We start from the raw sequence: 11473 nt of genomic DNA, 5'->3' as shown, positions 1-11473 counted from the left end.
CACTGAGAAATCGAATCAATAGTAACTCTTTCAACAACTCTTGCTCAGAGAACTTGACGAAATAAAAATAACGTTCTATCTTTTCTCTTCCAGAAACCAGTTTTTTTTTTTATAATCAAAAAGAATCAATGGAATTAATGGAAAATTAATTTTCGATTAAATGCCAATTAAATTTCTTTGTAACAGCAAAAAAAACGGCCGTATTAAAATTTCAACATTAACTGTAATTAATCATGATATAATTATCTTAATACGTTTTGAAAATTTAAGTTAAAAACAGCAAAAAAATTGTTTCTGGATCAGCAAACCTCCCAAGGCCGGACTAATGTAATATAATATATAGTATAAATAGTATATACCCTAGTGAAATTGTGTGGGGTGGGAATTGAACCCATGCCTATAGTGTGGGAGCTCAAAACAATGCCACCATACTATCTCTCTAACTTTGGCATATTATTACAAAACTATGTTTTTAAATATATACCCCAACAGGGAATCGTAGAGGAATATGTATATGTGAAACTCCTGCTACAACCGAATATGATATAAAGAATCTAAAATTCATCACATTTCGTGTTAATATTTCTCCCACTGGTAATATCATTTTCACAAAAGCGCTGGATGTGGAATATCCTCTTCTTATTTCCACTTGAGTTTCAAATGTGGAAGTAAGAAACTGAGTGACCAAATTCCGTCTTGTGAGCTGAGACCAAACATTGTCCAAGGATCTAGTATGTGTACTGTAACACAAAATTTGGGTGGAGTTCAACGTGTACCCAAAATCTGCATGACGACATGAAGTCTTGCATTATGTTTCAAAATTGCTTCGTTAACTAAAACATGCGTCGCAATCCAAAAATTTGCATATCCCTAGTTCTACCGTACGTTCAGTAATATACCTAGCAGCCCAACAATACAGGCCCAAATTTGACTGTATAGATGCTCCTTTCTCCACTATAGTCTATTGATTGAAGTTGATCCGAGCAAAACGTAGTTATGGTTGAAAATAATTGCCAAGTAGAAACCGTATTGAATGAATTTGTAAACAGACTAAGTGGTGTACTAACAAATTAGAAATGTACATCTCTAGTAAATAGTCATTGTGAGTGTGCAAAATGTTCAAGTTAAGAAACTAGAAAAAACATGTTCAAAGACTGAGTGGCTTAGAAACCTTAGATCGATGGTGATGGTAACCTCACCTATACATCCGGAAACTCCAACAACTAGGTTCATAAAGGAAAAACAAGTCATGAGTTGCTCAACAATACTATCAAATTGTGTGAAGTCTGTAGTGACTTGATAGTGCTTAATTAAATGCACTATGTAAGGATAAAAGCCTCAAATTTTCACTAATATGATATTCCTTACAATAGCATCGAATACATAAAGCAAATTAAGATAAAAAGTACAATGGTTTACATAATTCAAGACATAAAGAACAAAACAATGAGAAAATCACTGAATATCAATAATCTAACAAGGATCTGATGTAATTTTAATGGTTTTTATCCATTTTGTTCAATTAACAATGGTGTCAAATCAGTGTAGTTGATGTTCATAGTAGAACTTAGATGCGTTAATAGGATATAAATAATATGCTCGAATTGCTCGGATCGACTTCAATATTTGTTGATTTTATCTCCAAAAGAACTGATAGATACATCGTCGAAGTATATCATTCTTGGTAATGAGTTCGACGATAGGGCAACACCAGCAAAGCACGCATGTAAGGCTATTAGAAACCACTGAAACAGTGTAATGGGAATCAGAATAGAAATATTTATTTAGATATATATATATATATATATATACATACAAATCTTAAAACTATTCTACCCATATCCTAACAAAGAATCAAGATCCGGACAGAAAATTTAATTTAGATAGAGAAGAAAGACTAAATAATGAATTTTGTTTGATGGAGATAGAAGGTCGATGAAGATAACCAACAAAAAAGAGAAAAAAACAACAAAAAAAAAGAAAAGAGACTATAACCAGGTTACTAGAACTTTCACGACCACTTTCACCTTGAGCCGTGTTGACGTGACGAATCGGGGTTCGGACTGGACCTTTTCAGAGGGGAAGGCTTACCAACGGAGAGAAACTTGTAAATATAGAACGATTTTTTGGGGACCATGGTTTTTCTGGGGGGACCATGGTTTTATTTTGGGTAAAGACATTAGAAGTAAATCTAGGTCACCCCTTATCTGAATATTTATATTAATACCTAAATTACCCTCTTGATTAATTTTGGGTGATGATTAGTTAGTGTTAATAATAGTTAGTGTAATGATTAGTGAGATAATTAAGTTAAAGATAATTAGTGAGATTAAAAAATCAGATGGTTTTTTTTTAAAGAAGTAGAATTATTGAGAGAGTAAAGTTAGAGAAGATGAAGAAGGAAAACATGAAAAACGATGGATTTTACCAACCACAACCGGAGGAAGGGTATTTGGGTACCAGGTGTGCTTCAAACTTAGATAATGTTGGTTGAATTGCTCCAAAATTTCAAAAAAACTGAAATTTTTTATGTAGATTTGGGTCAGTTTGGTTACCATATGTCAAGAACATGTAACCGAACACACCTGAAAGTGTAGTTCGGTTACGTTTTTCAAACACGCAGGTTACCGAACTCGCTCGTTAATGGAGGTTTTGGTCGTACAGTGTAATGTTCGGTTACCTAGGATAAAATGGTAGGTAACCGAACTTTGAACTTAACAATTTATTTGGGTACATCTTGTGTGTTCGGTTAGTTCACAAACTTCAACGCAACCAAGTTCCCAACCGAACTGCAGGTTAAAAGTAACCTAGTGTTAGAAGTTCGGTTGGTTCGCAAACTTCAACATATTTTGCGAATCAACCGAACTGGGCTTATATATGCATATATGCAATTAGGCAAACGTTCGGTTACTACGAAATTTATTTCTTGGGAAATTAGGTAGAGTTCGGTTACAAAGAAAACTTAACATTTTTGCGAACGAATCGAACTTGTGGACTTCTCATTATTTTCGTAAACTAAAGTTCGGTGATATCCTTATTTTGCGAAGGAACCGAACTTATGGACTTTTGTTGTTCTAATACAAGGAGTTCGGTTAAAAGTATTTTTTGCGAATCAACCGAACTCTATTGGCTAAGTTCGGTTACTTTGTAGTTTTAAAATTTTTTGCGAAAAAACCAAACTCTATTGGCTAAGTTCGGTTATTTTGGAACTCAAGATAGTGACCACAACAACACAGTTCGGTTAGACTGGATTTGTTTTTTTTTTCGGTTCTAAGGGTGGAGTTCGGTTACTTTGTAGTTTTAAAAATTTTTGCGAAACAACCGAACAGAGAGTTCGGTGACTTAGTTTTAAATCCAATAGAACCGAACTGTTCTTCGTGTTCTTCTTTTTCAAGAAGTTCGGTTAGTAAACTAGGGTTTTTTGGAAAATCGACCTAACTGAACATGGCTCTGTAACTCCTACGAAAACCCTATTTTGATGATTTTTATTCGATTGAAGCAATCAAAATCAAATTAAAGTAAAGGGTTTGTTGGAAAATACCTCCGGAGTGGTCCCATGGCAGAATCAGGCTGCGACTGACGTCTTTTATACTCGATAAAATTATCATGTAACAGAGCTTAATTGTGATTGCATTGATGTTGTTACATTTCTTAAATAGGCGGTGGTGGTGGTGGTGGGAGGAGGTGGTGGTGGTAATCGGTGGTTGGTGGTGGTGATAATCGGAGATGGTGGTGCGGTGGTGGTGGGAGGAGGTGGTGGTTATATATATAGGTGGTTATTATGTTGGTTTTAAATTAAATTAGGTTAAGGGTAGGCTTGTCATTTCAACATTTTAGGACACCCCTTATCATTATAGGGAAGGTGGCCTAATAAAACCATGGTCCCCTCAAAAAAAAACATGTTCCCTAAAAAATCATTCTAAATATATCATCACCAAGCCCATACCTATCTGGTTTGCAAAAACAAGAAACTTGTAAATATATATGTGATGTCCGCTCGCTTCTGTGTTACACGGGGAGAAATTCACCGAAAATTCTTGCTCGGCGTTAATATGTCCTGACCAAGCAGTAAAAGGTATCGAATTGATTTACCAACGGAGATATTATACTAGATTTTTCACCGTCTTCGGTCATTAAAACCTGTGTATAAATTCAGGTGCGTATCAAAGTTATGGAATTCTCTATTATCTAATCCATCTTTCATCGACAAAATTTACAATAATACCACTAGTATTCCATGGATCTTCATGTATGATCCTTCAGACAAACAAGTCCAACTCTATCTAAATCATTACCATAAATTCATAAACCATCATGATGGTTTATCCTTTAAATTCCTTTTAGATACACCTCCATTCAAAAAAAATAAAAATAGTATCAAACAAGTATGCCTCGGACTCTTAGATTCATGTAGTAACGGTTTAGTACTTTATACAGCATATCCGAATTACCCGGACACTAAGTTCTACATATGCAATCCCCTGACCAAGCAATGGGTCTCCCTCCCTCCTCGACCAGCTAACGATTATTGTCACGTCTGCACGAAATTGGTCTGTGACTATTCCTTGAATCATTCTATATGTAACTATAAGGTGGTTTATATCAGTTTTAACAGGGTCGACAACTTTAGCTTACAAATCTTTTCATCTGACACCAGCAAATGGAAAACGTATCAAGTTCCAAAATTTAGGCATAATGGATTGGAGGATGTTTTTGAGGATATTTTTTCTAAAATGGTTATCCGTCACGGTGTCTTGTATTGGGCGGCTAAAAAATATTCATGGCTTGTAGTCTAGAAAATAAAGAAAATGGTAGTGATAAACATTGCAAGATCATTTATATTCCTGATTTGAGTCGCACATATGCAAGTAATAATCGTTTTTATGGGGAGTCAGAGGGGTCCATCTATCATGGTCGTATCTTTGTTAACTGCGAAGATGATCAAGTTTTTCTCACTGTGTGGTTGCTTGAGAATGACTACACTAATGGAGGATTCAAGTGGCAAATGGTGCACCAAAGTGTTGAACTTAAGGGTTATTCATCTGTTTTTAAAATAAAGGTCGTCTATTTCCGTCCGTTGGATCGAAATGTTATCATCATTGTTGATCGTGGTTGCTGTCTTGCATACAACATAACATCTCTAACACATGAAGTTCTAGGTGGTTGTCCTATTCCAAAGAAGATCGAAGAGTGTCAGCTACGACCCATTTTGATCACACCCAAGCCAACAGTAATCCCTTCCATAAGGAGATTCCTTCGAAGGTGAACTAACTTAATACTCTTTTCCAGACGTTGAGTGTGAATCAAATTTCACTTTTTTATTTTAATAACTCTTTTCCAAAAAAAAGGAGGTAGTATAATGAGTGTGAATCAAATTTAATTCATTCTTATTTCATTTAATGGAATTTATTGCAGTATCTCTTTTGATGAATATGAACTTGTTGATCTCTAAATGTGAATATGAACTTGTTGAAAAATGTATAGCATGTGCACAGTAAAAAATCCATAGACCATTGTTTAAAACGGTCATAAGAAAATATGAAATTCTTTTACACAAAATAATGATGTGCGTGATTTAAAGGAAACTTTAAGGGGATAATTGGAATTTGGTACTCAGGTTTAGACCAACACTATATTTTGGTCTAACATATGTCCAACGTTAGGCTTTGGTACCTGAACTGGACGTTGACTGTGATTGACTGTATGTGAAAATAAAAAAATAAAAAAATACTGAATTTACAAGTCTAGCAGGGAAGTGGGTCTACTAGATTATATTTTCAGATCCCATTTGAAAACCCCATAACAAACTCAAATGTCTGCATCTTAGATTATATTTTCAGATCACATTTGAATACCCATGAATCCATCGTTGGCGTTGCTACTGTTGGAAGAGGTCTTGAACTCCACATGCAATAATTGTACCAGTGAGAAACATTTCCTTTTTCTTTCGGCAAAAAACTGAAGTCTCGCTAAGTCGAAAACCTAATTTCAGTGAATCTAAATCCAAATTATTGTTTTGTTCAAAGTGGTGTTGGTGATTTCGGTGGAGTGGTGTTACACCAGTTGAACTGGTGCGCAAAAAAAAGATTCAGAAAAAGTAATGGTGTTGTCTTTGTCGTGATGTGCAGAAGGATGGGAAGAAGACACTATTAAGTAAAATCTTAGATAGAGGGCTATAATAATAAATTCTGGTTTTAATTTATTTTTAAATTGGTTATGTTTTTTTTTTCCAATAATTTTAAAACATAAATCAACTTTTAACTTAGTCAATGATAGTCAATGTCCGGTCCAGATTCCAAGCCTCAACATTGGACAAATATTAGATCAAAGCCTAATGTTGGTTTAAACCGGAGTAACAGATTCCAATTATCCCAACTTTAAGACGTGGAGGTAATAAATATTTGGTGACGACCATCGATGTATATTTACTTTTTTCATGAACCGTAGTTGGTCCTGTATTATCAGTAAGGAACTGATCAATATCCCAACCAATTTGAGGATCTCCTATGTTTGCATCAATGTTTTTAAGCACATACTGAGCAGTAATATATTATTATCTTTTAGTATATATCATATATGGGTGAGGTTTTCTGTTTTTCTCCCTGGCTGATGCAATTTTTTGGCTCCCAAATTATGTACTAAATGTTTGTGAAAATTGTATGAATTTTGTATTCGTCTATTGGATGAATCTACATCAACAGGCTAGGTAGTAAAAATTGTCAACCACTTCATCCAAATTTGGACGAAATTCTTCAAATGTTTTGCCTTCCTGGGTGATCATATCTGTAACACGCAAGCACAGTTAATCTGCACTAAGCTTCTGATTAAATTCAGAGTTCACCCTCATTCTAGTTTTGGCCATTGCCAATGAAGTAGTACCAGTCTTCAGTCTTCCCATGGCCAGACCTATGCAGGTGCACCAAAGCAGGGCCGTCTCTGAAGTTTCGATGGCCTTGTGCGAAAGAGAGCGGAACCCCTTTCTAAATGTATCATGCAGTGCAGAATTGAAATGATATTGCTAACATAGAAGAACATGTAGTATTAAATACTGACCTCTTACTAATTGTGTGTCCATCGTCATTTAAACTTCGCCCGCCTTGCGTTTTTGCTAGCAAACTTATTTTCTCTTGTCTCTCCGGTTTCAATTTTGTTTTAAGATGCCTGTTGATTGTTTTCTATGGTTTTCGTTAGATTTAAAAGAAGTTATATTATCCAAAATGGGCTATTTTTAGTTCTATTCCGACAAAAAGAAATAGTGAATCAGCTGGGCCCAATATTGAACACTGCATTAAAATACGCCTTCACAAAAGGTATGCCTTATGCGGGAGCACACCTTGCTGCACTTCAGAACCGGCCCTGCACCAAAGGGTCTCCCGTCTCCTCCAATTCCACGGAAACTGCACAAAAAGGAAACAATAAATCTCATCCAAACCTTCATTTTCCTTTGAAGAATATCTTCTCTGCATTGTAGCATTTAAATACATTCACCATCACTGGCACCACATTGTTTGTGAACATTGGCAGGACAAGTAGGTGCGCTTGACTGCTAGCGATAACTGCAACTGTGACCACATTAGAACACACCAAGCCCAGAAAGATATCCTTGACTCTCCGGGGTAAACAACAGTGGTCTAAACAGAGGGTACTAGCGTATTTTTCCTGTTTAACCTAATGTATATAAGCCCCTGTCTTGTTTGTTAGGGTTTATTACTTTCAGTTTCTTCTTCTGTTTCACGCCGCCTCCAAACAAAACCTCAGAATCAGGTCATGGCTTCTGATGTCCATGATCATCATCAACAATAATCAAAATAGCACGATAATTTCTCCTCTCAAAAGCAATTAACCTATGGCAGTCTCCTTATTTCACATGTAACTCCGTCCTCGACAAACTCCCAAAATAACGAGTTCTAGCAAGGAACTCGGCCGAGCTTGTCAAGTTTGACTACCTTGATTGTGATCCAAAACCAGTATGGTGACCTGAAATCTCCCATTGTGGCACGGATATTTTCATGAACGAAAATGTGTATCGTGATGTCACGCGCGGTCAGCGGTAAATTTGTCATTGTGGTCCAAAATCTGCTTCTAGGGTATTTATTTTTGACCAGAATTTACGTCGTTACTTACTATTGATGTAAATGAAGTGTAAGAAACACCATCTCTATTTGTTTACCCTACTATTTAACCATCTCTTTAGCCAGTTAGGTTTTCTCCTCACTCTTACTTGCTACCTCTCCCTCTCTTCTGTCGTTTCTCTATGCCGCCTCCAAAACAACAACAACAGATCTAATCATGGCTTGTGATGTTCATCATCAACAACAAGAAGAAGATATTCAACACAATGATTTCTCCTCTTAAACGAATGTAATGGGATTCTCATTTATTTCCTTAAATCAGATTTCTTCTCCACTAAAACTTAAATAATTGATGAAGGAAGAACTTGGGAAGAAAATTATAAGGTAAACAGGTTTTGTGGTGATGATAATGTCTCGTTTTTGGAGAAAGAATGCATGATAGGTTAATTATCCATTTATGTTTCTTGTTGATGGAGGCGCTGAAAGTTATATTTGATTTGATATTTTGATGTATATGACTTCTAAGTAAAAACTGATCCACCAGTGGTATTTTGATTAACTCTTAATCGTCAATGGAATTTTTGTTTTCCATAATCCATATGTTCGTTGTACTGTCTGTGTTTCTTTATAGCCTGTTGCGTAATTCGGTGTGAATGTTGTTGTCAATGTAGTGATCAATAAACAAGTTGTTGCTGTTACCTGACTTACTAGTGTAGAAAATTTTATGCTTTTAAGGGTATTGAGTGATTTTGGTTTCACATGAACCAGCTGAGGACCGAGTGTATACACCATTCAAGACTAGATTCAATTGCATCATTCAGATTTGTGAATCAAAGAATCTCCATGTGTCATAAATTCACAAATTCAGATGAAGTTAACTTAACCAGTTGAGTAGGAATCCGATCAGACAAACTATTCCTAGAGGATCAGACAAACTATTCCTAGAGAATCAGCTTTAAAAAGATTCATGAGATCGCCCTATCTGACAGGTAAATTTCTTATAAACATGTTGCCGTGGATTATTTCTTGGAAAATGGGTTCAAATAGAGGATGAAATAAACAGAAAAGAAATTGTTGTACTCCGTACTTTCAAGGCTCGAATAGAGTTTTTTTAGACGATTATTTATACCCACCCAATATCAATTGACGATTGCAATAGGTTTGTGAAATAATGCCTTCGGGATATAATGAAAGCCCTACAACAGAGAAATTGGATTCAAGGTTTGCACCCCTTGACCCCAACCAAGAACACACGAGAGATGTTTCTGATGATGTTTTAGAAAGAGAAAAAACAAGTTGAATTGATTGTGAAGAATGAGAAAACGTCTTCGCTACTTATAGTGATATTCATGCCTGTTGGTTATGTCGATTCATCACCAACAGACGCTTCCAAAAGACATTAATGGTGACTTATGGGAAGACACGAGTCTGTTCAAGTTTGAAAGGAAACTTCTAGGTGAAACTGGTCTTGAACCAAGTACCCCTTGTGATAAAACCGGAATCTCCCCACATATTGATTTCATAAAATCATGTGTTTTGTAGCTTAGTGCGTTAATGGCCATGCGCTTATATCCTGGATTCATGAGTCTTCTTTAGAGAACGGTCTTCTTCTCTTAGAAAACGACCTGATTTCCATACTCATATAGGTAAGTCTCCAAGGTGTTTCTGCAATACACCTGTAAGTAATTATAAACTTATTAAGGATTTATATCCATCATGTTTTCTTGCAGAAACCAACACTAATTAGAAATGGGAAGTTTTACATTAGTGCTCCATAATATCTATCCATAACTTGTTGGTACCACATTGAACCTTGTTTATATTTTTCAAAACATAGGTTGGGTTTCTGTTATGGGAGATCAACCTTCCTTCATAGACCTTAGTCCCATTTCTTTACATTTTATTGAAACCACTGAATTTGGTAGACTTTTCGTAAATGGGTCTGCCAAGTTTTTCTTTGATTAATAACGTTAACCGTAACTACTCCTCTCTTGAGTAGTTGCCTAACAATTTGATGTCTTAGACTTGCATGGCTAGACTTTCCATCATAAGTCTTATTAGAGACATTATAGATTGTAGCTTGATTATCACAATTAATCAAGATTCCTGGAGATGGCTTCTTCCAAAATGGAATATCCATAAGTAGATTTCTAAGCCATTCTGACTCCTTACATGCATCAGATAAGGCTATCAATTCTGACAACATTGTTGAATCAGAAATACAGGTCGATCACCGTAAATTGTGTGTAGAGGCAAACAATATTGAAAATATCTAACATTAGTAACTATTAGAACTGAATCTTACCGTTCAATGACCTTATACTACCCATAAGGTTGTTATCTGATGTTCGACAATATGAGAGAGAATTAGCTTCTAAAATGAAAATGGTGTATACACTTGTATACCGTTCAATGATTCCACTATGTCTATTATTATTGAGGACTGTAAATTCTATAGAAGCAATCGATCAACAAACTAATGGAGCAGTAGGGTCTAATACCATCTCAAACTTTAAGGTTCAAGTTTAGCAGGTAAATGTCAGTCGGAGTAGTTTTGTTCTTCTCCAAGATGGACGTAATCATCATACTACACTACGCTACAGCAGTCCATTTCTATTCTTCACAGTTAGTATTTTGAAGGACGCCATTTGATAAGACTTTGATCATGTTCACAGTAGGAATTAGGAGCTTGATAACTTGTAGCACTACACAAAGAAAACACATACCCTAGGGTCTGAAACTGAATCATTGTCTGTAAAGAGAAAGAAGACTAAATTCCAATTCGTATTCAAGTACACGGACAACGGTAGCCTTATTAGTCGAATTTAGGGTCTGTGAATGAGACTAACCAAAGAAGATGAAGATGTGACGTGTGTGCTTGTGTGGTTTTTATACGCGCTGAAATTGTCATGGTCTATTTCAATTATTTGACAGTAAAAATTGAATGTATGCTCAGGTTTTCTGTTCATACAGTTGGTGGTCAACATTGTTTTGCAAGTGAACGCTTAATCGATCTCAGATCTTATCTTGTGCCTAGTGATACGGCCTTTATTCCACTTATATGCATCCTTATAATCTCCACTCACACCATGAAATGAGTGTAATTTAATCAATTTTTTTTTGGTGATGCAAATGTAATTCAATGTAACATATATCTACAAAATTTTGTACATAATGGGACGCTATACTTTTTCTCTCTTATATCTATATATGTGAAACCTATGTTTCGGACCCTTGCATCTTAAAAACAACTTAGGATCTCTATACCACGACATAGTTTCGGAGTTAGTAGTGGGAGAGCTAGCTTCAACAAGATATATAAATCTCGCGTTGTGAATGAAAAGAGCGAATATGAAGAGGAAGATATATAAATATAGCTTTGTGAAAGAAAAGGGCGAATA

This window comes from Papaver somniferum, chromosome 10, assembly GCF_003573695.1.
Source record: "Papaver somniferum cultivar HN1 chromosome 10, ASM357369v1, whole genome shotgun sequence".
NCBI classification, from domain to species: Eukaryota; Viridiplantae; Streptophyta; class Magnoliopsida; order Ranunculales; family Papaveraceae; genus Papaver; species Papaver somniferum.
This window is presented reverse-complemented; position numbering follows the sequence as displayed.